This window comes from Phyllobates terribilis, unplaced genomic scaffold (genome assembly GCF_046119375.1).
Source record: "Phyllobates terribilis strain yellow unplaced genomic scaffold, ASM4611937v1 Scaffold_7__3_contigs__length_470593459, whole genome shotgun sequence".
NCBI lineage: Eukaryota > Metazoa > Chordata > Amphibia > Anura > Dendrobatidae > Phyllobates > Phyllobates terribilis.
In genome coordinates this window covers 241742636-241767216 of record NW_027362767.1, presented here as the reverse complement: position 1 = coordinate 241767216, position 24581 = coordinate 241742636, and the positions used below count along the sequence as shown (strand labels likewise).

At 48.1% G+C, this 24581-nt stretch overlaps 1 protein-coding gene across 5 annotated transcripts in view; it reads right to left on the bottom strand.

Annotated features, from left to right (window-relative positions):
* LOC141154303 (forkhead box protein P3-like) overlaps nt 1–23875 on the bottom strand; it is a 98569-nt gene extending 74694 nt beyond the window's left edge. For all 5 annotated transcript variants that reach the window (XM_073639971.1, XM_073639972.1, XM_073639973.1 and 2 more), the window contains exon 1: nt 23700–23875. The gene's annotated coding sequence lies outside the window, so the exon portion shown is untranslated. The remainder of the gene's footprint in view (nt 1–23699) is intronic.
* Nucleotides 23876–24581: the final 706 nt, after the last annotated feature.

The following is a 24581-nucleotide window of genomic DNA, read 5'->3' as shown; positions in this document are numbered from 1 at the left end:
TGCAGGGCCGGGGATGACTGTGTGCTGTGCTGTTTTGTGTTGTCCCGGCCCTGCCTTTTTGTAACGTCACTGCAGCACGTGATCTGGATCGAAGACTGCCCGCTTCCTCCTGTCTAGCGCGGCCATAGTGAATTCATGGCGGCGCCCACAGACATGCTGCTGCCGCTGCTCCTTGCTGTGTAACCCTGCTGCATCGCAGCACCAGCCGCCTCCGATGCCCCAGCCGCTGCCGCAGCCATCTCCAATGCTGCTGCCGCCTCCGCTCACACACCACAAAACAGTGAGCACTATGATTATAATGGGTACTTTCAGACTACAAGACGCAACCCCTTTCCCCCCTAAAATTTGGAGGAAAAAAAGTGCGTCTTATAGTCCGAAAAATACATTATATATATATATATACAGTACTGACCAAAAGTTTGGACACACCGTCTCATTTGAAGATTTTTCTGTATTTTCATGACTATGAAAATTGTACATTCACACTGAAGGCATCAAAACTATGAATTAACACATGTGGAATTATATAGTTAACAAAAAAGTGTGAAACAACTGAAAATATGTCTTATATTCTAGGTTCTTCAAAGTAGCCACCTTTTGCTTTGATGACTGCTTTGCACACTCTTGCCATTCTCTTGATGAGCCTCAAGAGGTAGTCATATTTTCAGTTGTTTCACACTTTTTTGTTAAGTATATAATTCCACATGTGTTAATTCATAGTTTTGATGCCTTCAGTGTGAATGTACAATTTTCATAGTCATGAAAATACAGAAAAATCTTTAAATGAGAAGGTGTGTCCAAACTTTTGGTTTGTACTGTATATAAATATATAGATGATGTGAGATCAGGGCTCTTTGGGGCCAGATCATGACTTCATCAGGACTTCTTGTTCTTAATGACATTGGCTGGATGTTGGGGGTTGTTGTCCTGCTGCAGAATAAATTTGAAACCAATCAGACGCCTCCCTGGTGGCATCTCTTCATGGATAGAAATTAAATTTACTATATATTTGCCTTGTTAAAAACTCTGCACGGCCTCTGGGACAGATGTTCATCATTGTTTGTAAGAATAGGGAAGTTGTAGCAGGGGGGTGATGCCAGAAGACAAGGGGCCATAATTTTGTTCTGTCAACAGAGCAGTTGAGGCTTTGTTTTTTTGTGTGATGCGTTGTACCATTTTTGGGTATTTTATGATCACTTTTTTTATATTGTTTCTGGGATATGGGATGAACAAAGAACCTAAATATGACACCGTAAATCTGGGTTAATATTCTGGAAGTGGTCTGTTCTAGCCAATCCCTGCCACCATTTCTGACATTAAATTGGGGCTTACAATCTCAGGAATTCCAAGAATTTTTCTTAGATAAATGTCAGTGTTTGCAGATCATTTTGGCCACTCATAAAGGAAGTGTAAAATAAGTCAACACAAGTGGAGAGCAAAGTTCAGCTCCTCAGTAATTGAAATGAGGGTGAGGATTGCAGTATTTTAAGAAAACAGAAAAACATTACTCAATTTTACAAGCAGCCATGGAATGTGATTGCTCTGCCCAGAACTGGACACAGTAACCTATATATTGTGACTACTATGGACATCACACCATTCTGTGAGATGGAAAAACAGGAGTCAAAGGAGTTAATAAACTTTGATATATTGAATTTGTGTTCCCAAGTTCAGAGAAAAAAACTTTTAAAAGGGGCTGTCTGATTTATAATGTGTCAGCAACTGTTCAATTTCCCAGCAGTGCCACCAGAGGTGAAATTAAGAATTACAAAGATGTGTATGCAATTTAAAGGAAATGTGCCATCAGAAAATGACCTATTGTTTATATAAAAAATCAAGTTTTTAAAAATATCTTGGCAATTATTTTTCATTCATATCACTATCTTTATTACAAATTAAAATCTGTAATCTTGCAATTTTCACACTGGTCCCTGGGGCTTTATTAGATTCATACATCCTGTAATTTCTGGAAGAGTTTACAGCAGTTTCCTTATCAGCAGAGGCAGGAATACAATGACAGGTAACACCTCTATACACCACTAATAAACACAGGAACCACCAATCACAATAGGCAATGTCACAGCTCCCCTTCTCTTCCTCCTATTACAATGACCTTTGCCCAAGCTCATTAAGTGCTTCAATCCCAAAAATAGGGATGGGGTCTGTTCATTGTAGCTAATGTACATGTGCTATTTCCTGAAACAACAGGAAGTTACAGTCTAGAAAAGCCCTAGTGGCTGGTGAGAAAATTTCAGTATTTCTCATTTTTATTTTTAATAAAGACTGTGATGTGAAAAAAAAAAATGTCCAAAATATTTTAAAAAAACACATTTAACACAAAGAGGAAATTTAAATAATAGGTAATTTTTGGATGACACATTCCTTTTAAAGGGATCCTGTCAGGTTTTCCAAGTTGCTTCTATATTGATTTACAGCCCTAATGGGCATGATTAAGTTTAATGAATTATGGCTCTAATTTATTATGGGGGCAGTTTGGGAGGCCTGAGAGATATGACAGGTTCCCTTTAAGATCTGCTGGGTCCTCCAGGATGAGAGACACTATCTGTAACAGCTTTCCACTCCAATTACAAGAAGAATCCCAAGCAGGGAAACCCCCCTATCAACTAGGAATGCCTAAAGGGAGTTTGATAATATATTTTTTTTTTTTTTGAAGACTAGATTTCACTTTAAAAAATTGGCTTACTAGAGGATTCTAGAAGATAATAGAAGAATATATATTAATTTGCAATAAAAAACAATCAAAAGTAAAAAAAAAAAAACTTTTAGGCATTAATGCATTTTTTATTTTTTATAACTAGGTGAAAATAATTATTTGTAAATTCTGTATATTTACCTTTAAAAATACATTTGTCAACTATGGCATGCAGCCAAGAGCTTAAGAAATCATAAGGGTCTACCATCTATGGATCCATTATGGGCCAATCCAGTGTTACATCACCTGTCTGTACTAGATTATGTGACATTTTGGAAATCTTTTAATGTTGGGAGGAGGGGAACTATGCTGAGGTGCCGACAGATGCTATAGTAGCCCCCCTTTATGCCCACTCTTCTTCAAGCCCCCGAGGACTCCTTGCAGAGAAGATGAAGCCAGATTCTTCTTCCTGAACTCCTACTGACTGGCCCAGGGGATGGGGATGACTCGGTACCCTGGCTTTTGCTTGGCCTTGGGGATGTCGCGGTGGTCGGCTCCCGGGCCCGTACCCTGGGGTCACTCTTTAAAAAGGTGGATATTTGTTAATTTTATGAAAGTTCGTGACGCCACCTGTGGTTTCTGGTGAGAATCACCAGCGCTGCGGCAGTCCACTGAGGCCGGTGATAAGGCAGCTCGATGGTATAGCTCCCCACAGGTGGAGCTAGGCCTCAGGGAAGCGTATGCTGGGGGGATGCAGGACAGGAGAGACCCAGCCGGGTCAGAGCAAGAACGGGGACGGACACGGTAGTCACTTCAGTACCTTTTACTGGTGGAAATTTAGGCACATCCTGGAGCACTGTAGGGTGAAGGGTGCATATCAGGATCCTCCCCAATGAGCGGGTGTAGGTCCTCCTGTTTCTTGCCTCTGCGTAGTAAGTTTCTGACCTGCCTGGAGCTAGGCCTAACTTTGTCTCTGTCCTGCGCTGGCTGACCTTGTGGTAGGGCCTTTTCTTGGAGTATACGCTCCTCGACTTGCGGGGCCTATGTGTCTCCCGGCTCTGTTACGTATCAGCACTTTAGCGATCCTGGGACCTGTAGTTCTCCAGGGATTCCGGTTATGCCTTACTGGGTCATAGAGGTCCCGGTAAGCTTCGGACCCGGTGTCCGGTAAAGGATTTGGGGTGAGCTGGGTAAGCTCCTCTGCCCCCTATGTACTAACTCTCCACTCGCCTTTGACCTACTCAGGCCCTCACTAGGCTAATCACACTAACGGCAGCTTGCCGCGCTTCACCGATCTTATGGCGCCGGCACACCTAAAGCTCACTACTCTGAGCTACAACTGAACTGAGCTCAACTCTGCATTCAGATGTATACTCACTGAACTCTCCAGAGGAACTGCTGAATCACTGAGCTCCACTGCAGACTGACCTCTCTTTGGCTCATCTTCTGCAGGAACTCAACTGCCTGGCTCCACCTTCCCTATTTATATCCCTAATGGGCTCCCTCTGCTGGTCTGAGGTGGAAGGTGGAGATGTGTGAATGTTTATGGGGGCCTCTTGTGGAGGAATCCATCAATGCACTCTTCTAGGATCTGTGATACCAAGCGCAGCTGGGCGTCACACTACGACCTCTCATCAACACCACATTCTCTCCAAGTCACTGGAAGAAAGGTTAGGTCTCCCACCTTCTTCCTGGCCAGGGTGCCTCTCAACGGCTGGACATCCTCGGAGCAGAATGAAGCAGATTTGGAAATAGGAACCATCATTTGCTGAGTCTCTCTTAGTCTGGTAGGATTAGCTGTCCTTTTGGAAGAAACAAACCTGTTTTGGGACTTCTCTTCCTGTTCGGTGGACAGTAGAGACTCGGAAGATGCCTCCGCCTTGACATTGTCACCCTGCGACCACCTGGAACTAGAAGACACCTTCACTGGGTCGATCTTCACATTGGTCATTGACATCAGACCATTGGAACCATCGTTTGCCGGAGAGGATGGCAAAACTGGCGATTCAGCTGAAAACACTGGAACCAGACTGTAGCGCCGGCGTCCCTGCCCTCTGCTAGGCAGGGACGCTGTTCCCCTCACCTCTCTGCTCCGTGCCCGGCGTCCTCCTCCCGCTCTGCTGGCAGCGCGCGCTCCTTCCCGGCCACTGTGCTTAGGGCGCGCGCACGCGCTCTCCCTCCCTCTTAAAGGGGCCGCGCGCGCCGTCCTAAGGAGTCCCCGGCCAATGGCCGGAGGACTTCACCATATATAAGGCACCTCCTCCAAAATGGAGGTGCCCGAGCAATGTTGTTGCACTGTTCACTACTCTGCTTCAGCCCTCAGGTCCCGTTGCCAGTTACCTGCCAGATTCCTGCCAGCTTGCTGTCTTATTCCTGCCTGATTATCTGCTACCTGCCTGCTAGTCTGAGGTCCGACGGTCTGCCTTACTACTCCTGTCAGTCTGTCTAAGGACCAGCCTGTCCGCTCACCTGGGAGCGCACTTCAGCCACCTGCCTGCTTGCCTGAGGTCCGACGGTCTGCCTTCCAACTCCTGTCAGTCTGTCTATGGACCAGCTTGCCTGCTCACCTGGGAGCACACATCTGCTACCTGCCTGCTAGCCTACCTGGAGGCTCCGCCGTCACGTGCTGTGACCACCTGCCTGTCCAGTGACTCCTGTCCGCTCACCTGGGAGCGCTCATCTGCTGCCTGTCTGCTAGCCTACCTGGAGGCTCTGCCGTCACGTGCTGTGACCACCCGCCTGTCCAGAGACTTCTGCCCGCTCACCTGGGAGCGCTCATCTGCCGCCTGTCTGTTGGTCTTCCTGGAGGCTCCGCCGTCACATGCTGTGACCACCCGTTCATCCAGAGACTCTCGCCTGCTCACCTGGGAGCTCACGTCTATCATCAGCCGCCACAGGTCGTACCAACCCTTTACCCAGAGACTGCCCCGGTCACTTGCAGTGACCATCTGCCCGTTCATCCAGAGACTGCCCCGGTCACTTGCCGTGACCATCTGCCCGTTCATTCAGAGACTGCCCCGGTCACTTGCCGTGACCATCTGCCCGTTCATCCAGAGACTGCCCCGGTCACTTGCCGTGACCTCCAGCCCGTTCACTCAGAGACTGTCCCGGTCACCTGCTGTGACTTCCTGCCCGTCTTCCCTGGTCGCCACCCGCTCCCTTACAAGGACCGCCCCCTTGTATAGTAGCTCAGAGGTTCCGCCTCCCAGACCCGTTACACAGACACCCCTTGTGAGGTGACTCTCCCCATCGAAGCACCTCACTGGACTTCCAGTCTAAGACAGGCTCATGAGTTCTCAACCAAAGAAGACCTAAACGAAGGTAGTGAAAAATATCAGCCAGCACATAGAAAGCAATTTTCTCTGAATTGAGTGCTCCTATCAGGAGGACAACAGGTTCAGTGACGACTTGAAAGACTTCAGGTAGATCCTTCCCTTCAACAGATGACAGTCTGAGCGGACTTTGAAGACGACGAACGGGAATTTGATACCGATCCACCACGGCCTGTTGTACAAAATTTCCCACCGAACCAGAGTCAAGAAAGGCTGTTTTGTTGAATTGGATTCCTCCACAGGACACAGAAACGTTCAAAGTCAGTGATGAAGAGTTTCCTCTCTCACCTAGGGAAGCTTCACCCACAGGCCCTAGGTTTAGGAGTTTAAACCTCTTTGGACAGTCACGAATAAAGTGTTCCTCTCTACCGCAGTCGAAGCACACTCCCTTGGCACAACCACTTTCTTGTTGGCGCTCTGTCAGCCTAACACGATCGACCTGTATGGGTTCCGTGCGGACGGCTGTTTCTGGAGGCTTAGGAAAGAGCGGTCTTTGGAAAGACGGAGCCAAACGTGCCAGCTTCCTTTAATGTGTCACCTTTTTGGTCCGCTCTTGAAACCTGAGGTTGATTTGGATTGCCAGGGAGATTAATTTGTCTAGAGAGGCTGGAATGTCATGTCCAGCCAATTCGTCTTTCATCCTTCCAGATAATCCTTCCCAGAAGGTGGCTACCAAAGCTTCATCGTTACATCCAAGTTTGGAAGACAAGGTGGGGTACCGGACGGCGTACTGGCTGACGGACAATGCTCCCAGACGCAGTCTGAGCAGGGTAGATGCAGTGGAAGACGCACGACCATGTTCATCGAAGACCTTCAGTAAGGAAACCAGGAAGGCCTGTAGGACCATGCACATAGGATCCCCTCTCTCCCAAAAGGGGTTAATCCATGCTAATGCTTCTCCTGCTATGTGGGACATCAAGAATCCCACCTTAACCTGATCAGTCAGGAACTGATGGGCCAAAAGTTCATAGTGCAGGGTACACTGGTTCAAGAATCCACAGCACTGCTTAGGGTTTCTGCTGAATTGTTGTGGAGCCGATAAGAGGAGTTTAATTCCAGGAGCATAGGTTGCAGGCAGGGTAGAGTAGACTTGCCCATAGCTGCAGCAACTTGAGCTGGAGTGGAGGAGGTGGCTCTGGTCAAAGCATCCAACTGGGTATTTACAATCCTCAAATATGACAAAAAAGGAGACAGCTTCCAAAGACATTGCTGTGGCCAGGGAGGTGAGTAAGCCAGTGTCCCCGCACGGTGGGAGGAGGGGAACCATGCGGAGGCGCAGGCAAACGCTACACAATGAAAAAGGTGAGAAGCTAGTTAACCCTTAGGAACCAAAATAAAGGCAGAACACATTATTAGAATATTAATATCTAATATCTCATATCCACCTATCCCCTTTTACATCACAAATTTCTAAGTAAATATATTTCTAAAGGTGCTATTCAGGGCTGGCTCCAGGTTTTTCTGGCCCTGGGCGAAAGAGTCTCAGTGGGCCCCTTTAACACATACCACGATTCATGATGCACAGATACCGCAGAGAAATATATATATAGTACAATGTCAAAGATTTCACTTCTTACTAGTGTTGAGCCACCCCCGTAGTGTTCGAGTTCGGTTCGGTTCGTCGAACACCCGTGTGTTCGCCGAACTGTTCGTCGAACTGTTCGTCGAACACCTTCGAACACCGTTAAAACCAATGGCAGGCAAACAAAAACACATAGAAACACATAGAAAACACCTTCAAAGGTGTCCAAAAGCTGACAAACTGCTCAGAAGACACAACTAACACATGGAAAAGTGACAAGTACATATAGTCATGCGAAAAGAAAAGAGGTGGAGGAGTAAAAGGAGGGGGAGACACAGATATAGGCATGTCATGCCCTTCTAAAATCCAAAAAGTGAGAAGCCGAGACGGCCAGTCCGCTCCTGCCCGTGCCACCTCCGTGTCGCCGGGTTTGTGCCAGAGCCGCGGTGAACCCTGACGGCCAGCCCCCCTCTCCCAATACTGGTGCCTGTCCGCTGGTGGGTCGAGAGAGCCCCCCTGTGGTGGAGGCAGCTCTAAGCTTTTTAATTTAAATTGTCCCTCTAATTTGAATGAATACACTTTAAATCCATTTACAAGGATCTATTGGAGGGCAAGTCTCATGCCAGCAGCCGCGTAATTCCAGCTCCAGTAGCGTCCACTAAAGCTGCTGCAGTTAAAAAGCTTTTATAAGGATCGAGCTCGGCTGTCCACCGCAAGGCATCCTAGTGCCAGTCCCAGCCCCTATGCCTTGGGGTGCCTCCTGATGCTCTTCACTAAGTATCCCGTGGTCCCGAAGCATTTCCTTTGAAAAAATTAAGTGTCCAAACTACAGGTGGTGTAGCTTGCTTAACAGCCGGGATAATCCGCTGACTAGCAGACACTGCTACTAGGCACAAAGTATTTCCTGGGCTAGATGCAGTTAAAAATTTGTAAGTAGATACTCTCGTTGGATGCTGAGAAAGCATTCCATAGAGTCTCCTGGCACGCCATATATGATTCTCTTAAAAAGCTTGGGGTAGGGGTCTAGGGGACCCTTTTATAGCCAAAATCACGGCCCTGTATCACAATACGTCACCTAGGCTGAAGATAGATGGAACTGTAGCACCGAGGGCTCGGTTGCTACAGACGTATTGCACCTCACCCAGAGGTGTGATATCTCACTCTCAGATAAGGATGGAGTGTGGATCAGGACCCGACACCTGCATGCATTACACCACATTGCCGTGGGGCAGGGCGACCAATATGCCCCTGAGATGGGCACGACAGTCCCTGTCCCTGGCTGGAGTGGGGGGAGGGAACACTGAGGAAGGGGAACCCTGCAGTGCAGGAGCAGGGAGGAAGCAGTTCCTGGGTGCATTGAGAAGGGAGTATAAAAGGTGGGCACCATCTTAGTTCAGTGCAGAGAAGTCTGAGCAGAAGTGGCAGGGAGCAGGGGCTCTGCATGAGCTCTGCTCCGGAGGCGGGCCTAGTAACAGAGGCCCAGGCCTGCAAGAGGGAGAAGGAAGGAAGAGGAGCGGAGAAGGCTCCAGGAACGAGGAATGAAGGGATCCCAGGGGTGCGGACGGGCGAGTCGCCACCGCACGCCCGAATCCACCTGCGTGGAGGGGTCAGGCCAAAGGGGGAGACCGGTCCCCGAACTAGTGGAAGCAAGAAACGACCCTCAGCTAGAAACCGGAGGCTCTGACATTTTATGTGGCGCAGCCCCTTGCTCCACCCGCTAGGAAGGCACCACATAGGGTCAGGGAAACTGGCGCCAAGTTTACCAAGAGGAGGCCCGAGGCAGCCGGACAGAAGTGTTGGTAAGAAAGGCCAGACAAAGGACACACAAAGGGGGTCCTGTGAAGCGCTCCAAAGTTATCTGGGAGTTGTCTGAGCCCCTCACCTGGTGAGCACAGTACGACGTGGGCAGCCGTTACCTGCAGACGTGGTCTGGATAATAAGAACTGTGAGTAAAGGCCCTGAACTGCATCACTGACTCCGTGTCGTTACTGCTGCTGCCCTGCACCATCACCCCCATCCTCCGCATACACTGCCCTGAGGCTATACTCCTCCCGTGGGGAGTTATGCTACGCTCTGCTGCACCCACAACACCAGCCTTAGCGGTCTGCCCTGTAGCGGCGGTTCACTCTGACCGCAATCCACGGGTGGCGTAGTCGGACATTTAAACATCAAAACCACATAAATAGTTCCGCCACTGGTTTGACCGCCCTGAGCCACGGAACCGGATCGCCGCCACGAAGACTACAACCACCAGCATCCACCAAAAAGGGTCCGGCTCCGGGTGTCCCAAGGCCCAGGGGGTGCGTCAGAACATTTTCATCACCTTTCACAATCACCAATGGGACAAGGCAGGGATGTCCTCTGTCCCCTCTCTTATACATCCTAGTGACGGAGCACCTGCTCTCATCAATTCGCCATAACCCCAATATTAGGTGGATTGAGGTGGGAGGCACCGAGTACAAGTGCTCTCTATTTGCTGATGATGTCCTAGTATATATCACTCAATCACATATATCCATCCATGCTGTTATGGCTGAAATAGATCACTTTGTTACATGGTAAAATTTTAAAATCAATGCAGCGAAGTCTGAGGCCCTCGATGTCTCCCTCCCTAAATCCATATAGGATTCCATCCAGTCCAACTTTCCCTTTGCCTGGCCCTCACAGGGTATCAAATACTTAGGAATTCCTATTCATAGAGACCTCTCCCATCTATGTTATCTTAATTTTGGGCCCTTTATTGAACAATTCCATACAGACCACGGTTGGCAAGTTAGAACTGTAAGATTCACTACGTGAACCACTGGTGTTTTGTGGAAAAGCACATGTACACCGCGTTCCAAATTATTATGCAAAAAGTGTTTAGGAGTGATAAGGGAAGAATTTGTTTGTTTGTCAGTTAAACTCATTGATGGTGATGTGTGTCAGGGCTCTTTATATCACTGTAAGCAATTGCAGACACCTGTGCTAATTAGTTTGGCAGGTGTGTCCAATGAAAGGCAAGACTACTTAAGAAGGCTCTCTCACATTATTAAGCAGCCTACATTTTCTGCCAAAATGGGAAAGAAAAAGGATGTGTCGGCTGCTGAGAAGCAACAAATTGTGGAGTGTTTAGGTCAAGGCATGACTACAATCAACATTGTGCGATGATCAGGATGAAGTGTCTTGGCAATCAAGAAGTATGTAGCTGATTCACAGTACACACGTGTGCGTGCTGATAAGGGCAAATTGAGGACTCTTTCCTACAGGCAATTACGTCAGGTTGAAAGAGCAGCGGCAAAAAAGCCTTGTCATAGCAGCAGACAAGTTTTTGAAGCTGCTTGTGCCTCCAACGTCCCCCGAACAACAAGATGCAGGGTCCTTCAGAGGTTTGCAGCTGTGCATACGCCATCCTGTCGACCTCCTCTATCCACTTCACACAAGCAGAAACGGCTCCAGTGGGCCAAACATTACATGAAGACTGATTTCAAAACTGTTTTGTTCACGGATGAGTGCCGTGCAGCGCTCGATGGTCCAGATGAATGGAGTGGAGGATGGCTGGTTGATGGACACCCCACGCAAACACGGCTACAGCGCCAACAAGGAGGAGGTGGAGTAATGTTTTGGGCTGGAATCATGGGGAGAAAGATTGTCGGCCCCTTTAGGATCCCTGAAGGCGCTAAAGATGAACTCCATAATGTATGTGGATTTTCTCAAACAGCACTTCCTGCCATGGTTCAAGAAGAAGAACCGTGTATTTCACAGCAAGATCATTTTTCTGCATGATAATGCACCATCTCATGCTGCACATAAAACATCTGCATCTCTGGCTGATATGGGCATAAAAGGGGACAAACTTATGGTGTGACCCCCATGCTCCCCTGACCTCTACCCCATTCAGAACCTTTGGAGCATCATTAAAAGGAGTGTCTATGATGGCGGGAGGCAGTTCACATCTAAGCAACAGCTCTGGGAGGGTATTCTGTCCTCATGCAAAACAATTGAAGCAGAAACCATCCAAAACCTGACAAATTCAATGGACGAGAGAGTTCAGAAGCTCCTTTCGAACAAGGGGTCCTATGTGAAAATGTAACATCACCTAGAATAAAGTTTTGAGTTGAAAACTGTTTGATTTCAGTTTCTAACAACCTGCTAATGCTTATAATTTCAAAAATGACCATTTTTTTGGTCTTTATTAAAATGAAAAGGTTGATCGAAAAGTTTGGGGGATCTAAGAGTGTGGCAACCCAGTAGTCATGATTACTTCGAATTCTGACAATATGAGGGTCATGCTGCAGGTAGTGCAGCAAGAAGGCACTTATGTGTCTTGCGCATCTCGGAGCCCCAAAATTATTTTCCGGGCTAGATGCAGCTAAAAATTATTTTTAATTTTAAATCTGGTGAAGCTTTAGTATAGATGGCCTAATAGGATCAGTGCTGCACACTGCTACAAAGCCCAAATTATTTTCCAGTCAAGATACAGATAAACATGATTAGTAATTTGAAAGCTTAAAACGGTTGGTAGGGTGATTTTAACCAATCATCAAGCTTTTACTCTCCCCAGGATGACACAGGGGTAGAAAAGTCGTTTCGGATCCATGATTTGTTCATCTTTATGAACGTGAGTCTGTCTACATTATCAGTGGAGAGCCGCGTGCGCTTATCTGTCAGCACACCACCAGCAGCGCTGAACACACGTTCAGACAGAACGCTGGCTGCGGGGCATGACAAGATCTCCAAGGCGTAAGTGGCTAGCTCCGGCCATTTATCCAGATTGGAAGCCCAAAAAGAGCAAGGGTCCAGTGACACAGTCGTGGCTTCAATGTTTACTTGGAGATACTCCTGTACCATCGTCTCTAGGCGTTGACTATGTGTCAGACTTCTTGTCTCCTGTGGCCTTGCAAAGGATGGGCTAAAAAAGTGGTGAAATGATTCCGCAAAATTGATGTTACCAGCAGATACTGTGGTTCTGTTACGGTTTGAGTGCTGAACACTTGACGGTCCCACGGTTGGCAAGTTGGAACTGTGAGATTCACTACGTGCACCACTGGTATTTTGTGGAAAAGCACATGTAAGATTCTGCAACAGTCTCTGCTGATACTCCTGCATGCGTGCATCCCTTTCTATGGCAGGAATAATTTCTGCAAATTTACTTTTGTACCGGGGATCTAACAGTGTGGCAACCCAGTAGTCAGGATTATTTCTAATTCTCACAATTCGAGGGTCATGTTGCAGGTAGTGCAGCAAGAAGGCACTCATGTGTGTTGCGCATCCAGGAGCACCAAGTCCCTGTTGTGTTGGTGGCGAGGTAACAATCATGCTTCCTTCCTCTGTCCTCTCCCCCCAACCTCGCACAACAGAAATGTGATCAAGGTCTCCCTCATCTGATGAGTCTTCCATCAGTTCGTCCTCCACTTCTTCCTGGGCTCCTGCACCTTCCTCACTAGTTTGGCTGCTACCATGCGCCCTGGTTAAACCATCTCCCCCACCCTCACATGCCTGCCGCCTTGGTGCTGCCGACCGTCTGGACCTTGCAGATGTTAGCCCTTCCGCATACAACTCCTCCTCCTCTACTTCCTCCACCTCCTCTTGTGCCACCACCTGACTCCGAATTCTGTTTAACATGTGCTCCAGCATGTAAATCACCGGAATAGTCATGCTGATAATGGCATCGTCAGCACTAAACATCTTCGTCGCCATTTCAAAACTGTGCAGAAGGGTGCATAGGTCCCTGATCTGAGACCACTCCTCCAGCGTGATTTGCCCCACCTCTGAATCTCGTTGGCCCAGGCTATACGTCAGAACGTATTGCACCAGGGCTTGTCGGTGCTGCCACAGTCGCTGCAACATGTGCAGAGTTGAATTCCACCGGGTAGGCACATCGCATTTTAGCCGGTGAAGTGGCAGGCCCAACGACTTCTGTAGAGATGTAAGTCGCTGAGCTGCGGGATGCGAACGGCGGAAGTGAGCACACAGCGACCGTGCCCTCTGCAGAAGGCCATCTAGTCTGGGATAGTGGGCTAAAAATTGCTGGACAACCAGGTTCAACACGTGAGCCATACAAGGCACGTGTGTGACATTGCCCCGGCGAAGGGCCGCACCCAGGTTTGCAGCATTGTCGCACACGGCCTTCCCTGGTTTCAGGTCCAGTGGAGACAACCATTCATGAAATTGGTTCTCCAGAGCTGACCACAACTCCTCAGCTGTGTGACTCACATTTCCCAGACATTTCAATGTAAAAACCGCCTGATGACGTTGAGCCCTACTGCCAGCATAGTAAGGAGGTGTGCAGGATCCCTTCTGCGCAGTTAGAAAGCTTGTGGCATGACCAGACAGGCTTTGGGTGCAGGTGGAAGACCGAGAGGAGGTTGAGGAGGCAGAAGCAGTGGAGGAAAAATGACATAAAGAGGATTGACGCACAACTCGTGGGGACGGCAAGACTTGGACAGCAGCCCCTTGTCCTGCTGTCACCATAGTTACCCAGTGCCCAGTCAGCGACATGTAACGCCCCTGTCCATGCCTACTCGTCCAAGTGTCTGTGGTGAAATGCACCCTGTCACACACAGAGTTTCTCAAAGAAGCGGTGATGTTGTGTGCGACATGCTGGTGGAGCGCAGGCACACCTTTCTTTGAGAAGTAGTGCCGACTGGGCATCTGGTACTGGGGCACTGCGACGGACATAAGGTCTCGAAAATCCTCTGTGTCCACCAGGCGGAAAGGCAGCATTTCTGTAGCCAAGAGCTTGCAGATGGTGAAATTCAACCTCTTAGCTTTCTCATGGCTAGGAGGAAATGGTCTTTTACTTGTCCACATCTGAGGGACCGAGGGCTGGCTATTGTGCTTAGACGGGGTTGATAAGGGTGTACCCGGCAAACTGCCGGTCTGTGAGGAAGATGCAGGCGGACATGTTAGGTTGCCTTGATCCAAAGGTGGTGCTATCGATGTCGGACAGCGCTCAAGACCAGCTGGTGTTACCACCTCCAAAGAAAATGATGACCTGCCAATCACGCTGGCTGTTGCGGGTAAAGAGGTGGCAGGTCTGCGCCCCAAAACAGGTGTGACTGCTGTCCCCCCAGTCACAGAGGATGAAGAGGCCGCGGATGCACAAGATATGGCAGACGGTGGTTGGCCCGGCCGGCTAGACCGCATTGTAGCACACTGAGCTTCCCACTGCAACTTATGCTTCATGTCCATGTGCCGGTTCATGCATGAAGTACTCAAACTATGTATTTTTTGGCCTCTACTTAGCTTTTGCTGACAAATGTTACAGATAACACGAGTTGGGTCATCTTTATCGATCTGAAAAAATGCCCAGGCTATGCAAGGCTTAGCACCCATGCGACCTGAAGAGCCACCACGACTTGTGGTGAGAGGCAGAGTTGTGTTTGAGGATGCAGTTGTTGACGTGCTTCCAGTACTACGTCTCTGTCCAGGAAGGCGCAACCTGACCTCGTCGTCACTAGCATCTTCCTCCACCTCCTCTGCTGACCTCATCTCTTGGCTGACTGTGGGTTGACAGTAAGTGGGATCTCCGACCTCATCATCATCACCCTGTGCGTTATCACACCCGTCGTCCTCAGAGCCAACCTGTTCCTGCCCTGACAAAAAACTAAAGTTGTCGCTCCAATCAGGTATTTGAGTCTTATCATCGTCTTCCTCATTGTCTCCACCAACAGGAGTTACAGTTTGGGAATGAGGGTCTACATTATGGTCAGAACCTTCTGCGTCTGGTCCTGGATCCGACTCATAAAGATTCTGGGCATCAGTGCAGATCATTTCCTCGTCTGGATTCACAGAAGCGCTGGAGTCGACCTCTGATTCCCAGGCTATAGTATGAGTAAACAGCTCTGCAGACTCAACCATCTGTTCTACCTCATACTCAGACGGGCAGCTGGAGATTTGGGAGCTGTGAGGAAGCAAGTGCGATTTGGGTGACACCTTTGAGGACTGGAGTATTTGTGATGTTGAAGTTGATGTGGAGGAGAGCCCACTTAAAGGAGCACTTGATATCCGTTGAAGCACCTGCTGTTTTTGTGCCTCATCTGGAATTTGTAGCGATTGGCGTGGCCGTAAGAAAGGGATCTTATCACATTGTCCGCTAAAAGAAGTAGACATTTTAGTTTGGCTGGAAGATGGTCTTTCTTCTGCACCTACCCCACGGACACAACCTTTTTTCCCCTTCCCAACACGCCTATTCCCCTTTCCACCAGCAGCAGGCCTTTTTCCACTCATTTTGGTGGTTAACTAATTCACAACTCTGGAGTTGTTTGCACAAAAAAACAATGGATGGTAACCGAGCAGAGCTGAGTGGCCAAACTGTGGTATTAGGCCAAAACTATTGGCTGGGTTAGATGCAGAAAAAAATTATTTTTAATTTGCAACCTGATGGAGGTCAGTATAGATGGACTAATAGACCAAGTCCCACACACCGCTAGAAGCCCAAATATTTTTTCAGAGCTAGATGCAGAAAATTTTTTTATTCAATTTGCAACCTGATGGAGGTCAGTATAGATGGACTAATAGACCAAGTCCCACACACTGCTAGAAGCCCAAATATTTTTTCAGAGCTAGATGCAGAAAAAAATTATTTTTAATTTGCAACCTGATGGAGGTCAGTATAGATGGACTAATAGACCAAGTCCCACACACTGCTAGAAGCCCAAATATTTTTTCAGAGCTAGATGCAGAAAAAAATTATTTTTAATTTGCAACCTGATGGAGGTCAGTATAGATGGACTAATAGACCAAGTCCCACACACCGCTAGAAGCCCAAATATTTTTTCAGAGCTAGATGCAGAAAAAAATTATATTCAATTTGCAACCTGCTGGACGTCAGTATAGAAGGACTAATAGAAGAAGTCCCACACACTGCTAGAAGCCCAAATATTTTTTTCAGAGCTAAATGAAGAAAAAAATTATTTTTAATTTGCAACCTGATGGAGGTCAGTATAGATGGACTAATAGACCAAGTCCCACACACTGCTAGAAGCCCAAATATTTTTTCAGAGCTAGATGCAGAAAAAAAATATTTTTAATTTGCAACCTGATGGAGGTCAGTATAGATGGACTAATAGACCAAGTCCCACACACCGCTAGAAGCCCAAATATTTTTTCAGAGCTAGATGCAGAAATTTTTTTTATTCAATTTGCAACCTGATGGAGGTCAGTATAGATGGACTAATAGACCAAGTCCCACACACTGCTAGAAGCCCAAATATTTTTTCAGAGCTAGATGCAGAAAAAAATTATTTTTAATTTGCAACCTGATGGAGGTCAGTATAGATGGACTAATAGACCAAGTCCCACACACTGCTAGAAGCCCAAATATTTTTTAGAGCTAGATGCAGAAAAAAATTATTTTTAATTTGCAACCTGATGGAGGTCAGTATAGATGGACTAATAGACCAAGTCCCACACACCACTAGAAGCCCAAATATTTTTTCAGAGCTAGATGCAGAAAAAAATTATATTCAATTTGCAACCTGCTGGACGTCAGTATAGAAGTACTAATAGAACAAGTCCCACACACTGCTAGAAGCCCAAATATTTTTTCAGAGCTAAATGAAGAAAAAAATTATTTTTAATTTGCAACCTGATGGAGGTCAGTATAGATGGACTAATAGACCAAGTCCCACACACTGCTAGAAGCCCAAATATTTTTTCAGAGCTAGATGCAGAAAAAAATTATTTTTAATTTGCAACCTGATGGAGGTCAGTATAGATGGACTAATAGAACAAGTCCCACACGCTGCTAGAAGCCCAAATATTTTTTCAGAGATAAATGAAGAAAAAAATTATTTTTAATTTGCAACCTGATGGAGGTCAGTATAGATGGACTAATAGATCAAGTCCCACACACTGCTAGAAGCCCAAATATTTTTTCAGAGCTAGATGCAGAAAAAAATTATTTTTAATTTGCAACCTGATGGAGGTCAGTATAGATGGACTAATAGAATGATGCTATGCCCAAAAGATTTTACTTCACTAGGTGCAGTAAAAAAATTGGTATTCTATACACAGGTGGTATATCTTGCAACACAGATAGGCTACTCCACTGACTAACACACTCTGCAATAGGCCAAAAAGGATTAGCTTTGCTAGATTCAGCCAAATGCTGTGAAAAAAACTTGCACAGCACTGGCACAGACCTGCCTGGCAAAAACTGATAGGAACTGATGTAACCTAGTCCTGAAAAGGACTCCAATTACAATTAGTCTTTACTCCCACAATCTATCTATTTAAGAGCACAGACCTGCCTGATAAAAGTAGTAGGAAATGCTGTAACCTAGTCCTTAAAAGGACTGCAATCACAACTATTCCCTACTCCCAAGCTATCTGTATATTTGTGCGAAAATTGGCTTGAAATTAACAAGGTATAGCGCACACAGCAACAGCGGTGCCGTCTAACACGCAGCTGCAGCAGTGAGAAAATGGTGGCGACGGGGAAAATGGCTTGGTCTTATAGGGCAAGGACATGTGACATACACTGCCAATCACACATGCCCTTGCTTGTGTGAAAAAAAGCACTTCGCTCCGTGTGTGCGCTGCTGATAGGCTGACAGATTGCACCTCCCCACTGCAAATGCGGGAAAGAGAAAAAAAAATGGAGATCTTCATTGTTCCTGCAGAGATCCATCCCCTGCCCCTCCCCCCGCCCCGCTGTACACTCAAACTGCGTATTAACATTAATTTTCATCATTACTGAGAAAAAATCCAGTTATGATTTTGGTGCACGAACAGTTATCGAACATAACCTCGAACAGCCGAATTTTTCTCAAATTGTTCGTGTTCGCCGACCGGCTCGAACACCGCCCAAAACAGCTCGAATTTGAGATTGGCGAACAGTTCGAGTAGAACAACGCTCATCTCTACTTCTTACATTACATGAGTGATATCTATTGTAAATTCCACAATAGCTCAGAAACCGGCGAATCGCTCCTCACAGTATACTGGCCCCCATAAAATGCTCCATACGGAATACTGGCCCCCATATAACGCTCCATACAGAATACTGGCCCCCATAAAACGCTCCGTACAGGATACTGGTCCCCTTATAACGCTCCATACAGGATACTGGTCCCTTATAACACTCCATACAGGATACTGGCCCCCATATAATGCTCCATGCAGGCTGTTCCCCCCACATAATGCCCTATGCAGGCTGTTCCCCCCCTTATAATGCCCCATGCAGGATGTCACCCCCCATATAATGCCCCATGCAGGATGTCACCCCCCTATATAATGCCCCATGCAGGATGTCACCCCCCATATAATGCCCCATGCAGGATGTCAACCTCCATATAATGCCCCATGCAGGATGTCACCCCCCATATAATGCCCCATGCAGGATGTCACCCCCCTATATAATGCCCCATGCAGGATGTCACCCCCCATATAATGCCCCATGCAGGATGTCACCCCCCCATATAATGCCCCATGCAGGATGTCAGCCCCCCATACAATACCCCTTGCAGGATGTCAGCCCCCCATATAATGCCCCATGCAGGATGTCATCCCCCATATAATGCCCCATGCAGGATGTCACCCCCCATATAATGCCCCATGCAGGATGTCAGCCCCCCATATAATACCCCATGCAGGATGTCAGCCCCCCATATGATGCCCCATGCAGGATGTCACCCCCCATATAATGCCCCATGCCTCCATACACTAAAAGAAAAAAAAAATCAAATACTCACCTCACTCCTCCTCACCTGCTGCCGCTGCTCAGGTCCGGACTCCAGCGTCTCGCCGGCGTCTTCCCGCTCTGTGCTGCCTGTGATGGCTCAGGGGAGCGCGCGGTGGAAAGACGTCACCGCACCCTCTGACCTGAGACGTCACAGGGAGCGCACAGCAGGAAGACAGCGGATCTGCGGAGGCACGAGAAGAGGTAAGTATCCGGCTGCCGGGGCCCTGAGCAAGAGGGGGAGAAGGGTGGGCGCTGGTACTGCTCTCCTCCGCCCATAGCCCGGCAGGGTGCCCGACCGCAAGTGGGCCCCTCTGCCTGCTCAGGGCCCCGGCACTTGCCGGGTGCTGACGCCGGCCCTGGTGCTATTGACATGAAATTCTCACCAGATGTTGGTGTAATACCCCAGAGTTGGGTATTATAATAACTCCATATAAGATTATTTTTAATATGTATGTATTGCCCTATGCCCTGTAGGAGTTTGTATTATTCTTATTATCTAGCACTTCAGTTAGGAAAATAAATAATTACATTTCCTCACTAAGCTAGGTTGCTAGGAGAATAGCTTGGTGGGTGGAGTTAGGTACACTGAAAGTTACAGCAAATATAGTTTTAGTTTCAGAGTCTCATTGAGCACCTCAGAGTACAATTGGGGCCCAGCCAATGGACCATTCAGGAGACATGTGAGGAAATTTATTCTCTAGATCAGGGGTCTCAAACTTGGCTGGGTATATGGGCCGCACAAGGAAAAAATTTGAATTTGGGCGGCCGCATTCTTTGCAGGTCAAAGTGACATTTTTAGTGATACCATTTTTTTGTATAGACCGTCTGAACATTTTTTGCTGTGTTTATTTTATTTATAGCGTGGGTCGTTACGGATGTGGTGATAATAACCGTGCACTTTTTGCATTTACTTTAGCTTAAATATAAAACAGCATTTTTAGTGGTAAAATATTTTTTCATACTTTATTTTTCATTTTTTTTTTTAATTTTTACAATTTTGTTTCCTCCAATTGGCCACATCCAGCAATATTGTTTTACAATTAGCACCATATAGTAATTCTGGCAAACATCTAGTAATGTGCCCCATCCTGGTGGTCCCAATTTTGTAGTAATGTGCCCCATCCTGGTGGTCCCAATCTTGTAATAATGTGCCCCATGCTGGTGGTCCTCATCTTGCAGTAATGTGCCCCATCCTGGTGGTCTCAATCTTGTAGTAATGTGCCCCATCCTGGTGGTCCCCATCTTGTAGTAATATGCCCCATCCTGGTGGTCTCCATCTTGTAGTAATATGCCCCATCCTGGTGGTCCCCATCTTGCAGTAATGTGCCCCATCCTGGTGGTCCCCATCTTGTAGTAATATGCCCCATCCTAGTGGTCCCCATCTTGCAGTAATGTGCCCCATCCTGGTGGTCTCTATCTTGCAGTAATGTGCCCCATCCTGGTGGTCCCTATCTTGTAGTAATGTGCTCCATCCTGTTCCCCACCTTGTAGTAATGTGCCCCATCCAGGTGGTCCCCATCTTGTAGTAATATGCCCCATCCTGGTGGTCCCCATCTTGTAGTAATGTGCCCCATCCTGGTGGTCTCTATCTTGCAGTAATGTGCCCCATCCTGGTGGTCCCTATCTTGTAGTAATGTGCTCCATCCTGTTCCCCACCTTGTAGTAATGTGCCCCATCCAGGTGGTCCCCATCTTGTAGTAATATGCCCCATCCTGGTGGTCCCCATCTTGCAGTAATGTGCCCTATCCTGGTCCTCATCTTGGAGTAATGTCCCCCATCCGGTAGTAATGCCCCATCCAGGTCCCCATCTGGTAGAATTGTCCCCTGTGCTGTTCTTCACGCACATAAAAAAAGAAAAAAAAAGGTTCCTCTCACCTGTCCTCCGTTCCCTCGGCGTCCTTTGTGCACATGTGGCCCGCAGGCACCACAGACCCCTTGACGATCCCGACCTGGTCCAGGAGGAGCCGTCGACAGCAGCGTTGCATTGCCACGCAGGGACCGTCTCTCTGCACAGCATTTCCAATGCCAGCCGTCGGCCAATCAGAGGCCAGCAGCTGATATCTGCGCATGGCAGTGACGGCATACGCCGCTGCGCTGAGACGCAGATATCAGCTGCTGGCTTCTGACTGGCCGGCGGCTGGCATTGGAAATGCTGTGCAGAGAGACGGTCCCTGAGCGGCAATGGAGCGCTGCTGTCGGCGGCTCCTCCTGGACCAGGTCGGGTTCGTCAAGGTGTCTGTGCCTGCGGGCCGCATAAAGCAGCCTCAGGGGCCGCATGCGGACCGTGGGCCGCGTGTTTGAGACCTCTGCTCTAGAGGGACTTGTTGCCATGCACTCCTCACATTCATCCAGCACTCAATATCTGCTGCCATTGTCTGTCTGTAATTTTGGAACTTTGGTCATCTGCATGTGTTTTATTATACCATCTCTGGCTGTAATCCTTTTGGCCAGTGTCGGACTGGGGTGTCTGGGGCCCACAGGAGGAATTGATCCTCGAGGCCCACCCTACAGCTATATGCAAATACCTGATAGCCGATATCCCCATTATAGTGGAGCGTCTGCTGTAAATCACAGGCGGCTCCACATATATTGTGCACATGCTATAACTGGGATGTACAATTACGGTAGTTTGCAGTAAAGGGGTTCTTTGGTTAAAACAAGTTATCACCGATCCAAGGGCTCCACAGGATAGGTGATAACTTACTGATCGTTTGGGTCCAAACATTGGAAACCACACCGATCGGAAGAATGGGGAAGTTTTATCCCTGTCAGGACACTTATCCCCATTTTAAAATGCAGCGGCAGGTGGGACGTCTGACCGCAGCTCCATTTATTCTCTTTGGGGTTTCCAGAAAAAAAACAAAAACAGCCACTGAGGGAATGAATGGATCAGTGGTCAAGTCGCACATAAGCTCCAGTCTAATGGGGATAAAAGTTACACATTCTACCAATCGGTGCGGGTCCCAGCAGTCAAACCCCCACTAATCAATAATGTATCACTTATCCTGTGAAGAGGTGATTACTTGTTTTTCCCTGGAGAACCCCTTTAAGTGCATCTTGTTTCAAGTATTTAATCACTAATGGAAATAAAGAATCTTCTCCTAATTAATATCAGAGAGAACAAACGACCGCCATACACAAAACAATCCACTGTACCAACACAAATAGTACCAGATACAAGGGAGAAATACTGCCACACCATGACTGGACTACATATTACCACCACATAGTGACCGAATACTACTACATACAAGGGAGAAATACCACCACACCATGACCAGACCACATATTGCCACCACATAGTGACCGAATAATACCACATACAAGTGAGAAATACCACTACACCATGACCAGACCACATATTACCACCACATAGTGACCGAATAATACTACATACAAGGGAGAAATACCACCACACCTTGACCAGACCACATATTACCACCCCATAGTGACCAAATAATACTACATACAAGGGAGAAATACCACCACGCCATGACCAGACCACATATTACCACCACATAGTGACTGAATAAAACTACATACAAGGGAGAAATACCACCACACCATGACCAGACCAGATATTAACAGCATATAGCGTCCAAATAATTTCCCATAATTTCTCTCTCCACCTCCATAATTGCTCTCCCCATCCCCATCATTACTCCCCCCCACCTCCTCCATCATTGCTCCCTCCCATCCCCATCATTGCTCTCCCCCACCTTCTCCATCATTGTCATATCTCCCCCACCTCCTCCATCATTGTCATATCTCCTCCATCATTGCCATATCTCCCCCCACTACCTCCATCATCATTGCCATATCTCCCCCCACCTGCTCTGTCATCATTGCCTTATCTCCCCCCACCTGCTCCGTCATCATTGCCATATCTCCCCCCACCTGCTCCGTCATCATTGCCATATCTCCCCCCACCTACTCCTTCATCATTGCCATATTTCCCCCCACCTACTCCATCATCATTGCCATATCTCCCCCCACCTGCTCCATCATCATTGCCATATCTCCCCCACCTCCTCTATCACTAATGCCATGTCATATCTCCCCCCACCTCCTCCATCACCATGCCATGCATATCTCCCCCTACCTCCTCCATCACCATGCCATGCATATCTCCCCCCACCTCCTCCATCACCATGCCATGCATATCTCCCCCTACCTCCTCCATCACCATGCCATGCATATCTCCCCCCACCTCGCCCATTGCCATGACATATATCCCCCACCATGTCATATCTCCCCCCACCTCCCCCCATTGCCATGCCATATCTTCCCCCACCATGTCATATCTCCCCCCACCTCCCCCATTGCCATGCCATATCTTCCCCACCATATCATATATACCCCCACCTCCCCCATTGCCATGCCATATCTCCCCCCACCTCCTCCATCACCATGCCATGCATATCTCCCCCACTGCCATGCCATATCTTCCCCCACCATGTCATATCTCCACCCACCTCCTCAATCACCATTGCTCTCCCTAAAAAAAAAACACAAAACACTTACCTCTCAGCGCGCTCCCCCGCAGCCACGTCCTCTGCTCCCTGCCCGGCATCTTTCTCCCTGACACAGGCACACGCTGCATGATGACATCATCAAGCAGAGCGAGCCTGTGTCAGGGAAGAAGAGCCAGGCAGGAAGCAGAGGACGGATCCCTCCAGCTCCGCTGCCATTTTCCTCCTGTCGGCAGTGGAGCAGGAGGGATCGCTCCCTGCCCGCCGCACAGGATGAGGGCAATCTGGCCATGGCCCCCCGGAGCCTGGAGATCTGAGAAGCAGGCCAGATTGCCCTAATCAGCAGCTCTGCAAGGGTGCTCCTGACCCTCCTTGCCCTTGCATTGCGGAGCACCGGCGGGCCAGGTTAATCAGGGCCCCCCGTGCGTCCTGCTCGGGGCCCGCTGAGGACCCGGGCCCACCGGAGAATTCTCCAGTGTCCCGGTGCCCCTGTCCAATCCTGCTTTTGGCTGTGTCGAAAGTAAAAGTTAACCTGTTTCACCATTAACCTGACTCCCTCCTCACCTACACCATGGGTAACGCCATCGCCATGGCACTCAAAGGGAATAGAAAAACGGCGTTTAACCCCCGCACATCCACAGCTGTGTGCCTTATGACAGTGCCTCTGGAGCACCAGGCACCGGGCACAGCCACCACTGACCATGTGACAGTTAAGAGGATCTGACACATGCCCAGTGTACTGGAGGGTCCCCCCGACCTCCATATAGTACAATACTAAACAGGGCCGGCTCCAGATTTTTGTGAGCCCTGGGCAAAAGAGTCTCAGTGGCCCCTTTAACACATACCATGATTCATGATGCAGAGATACCGCAGAGAAATGTACAGTATATATATAGTACGATGCCAAAGATTTCACTTCTTACATTACATGAGT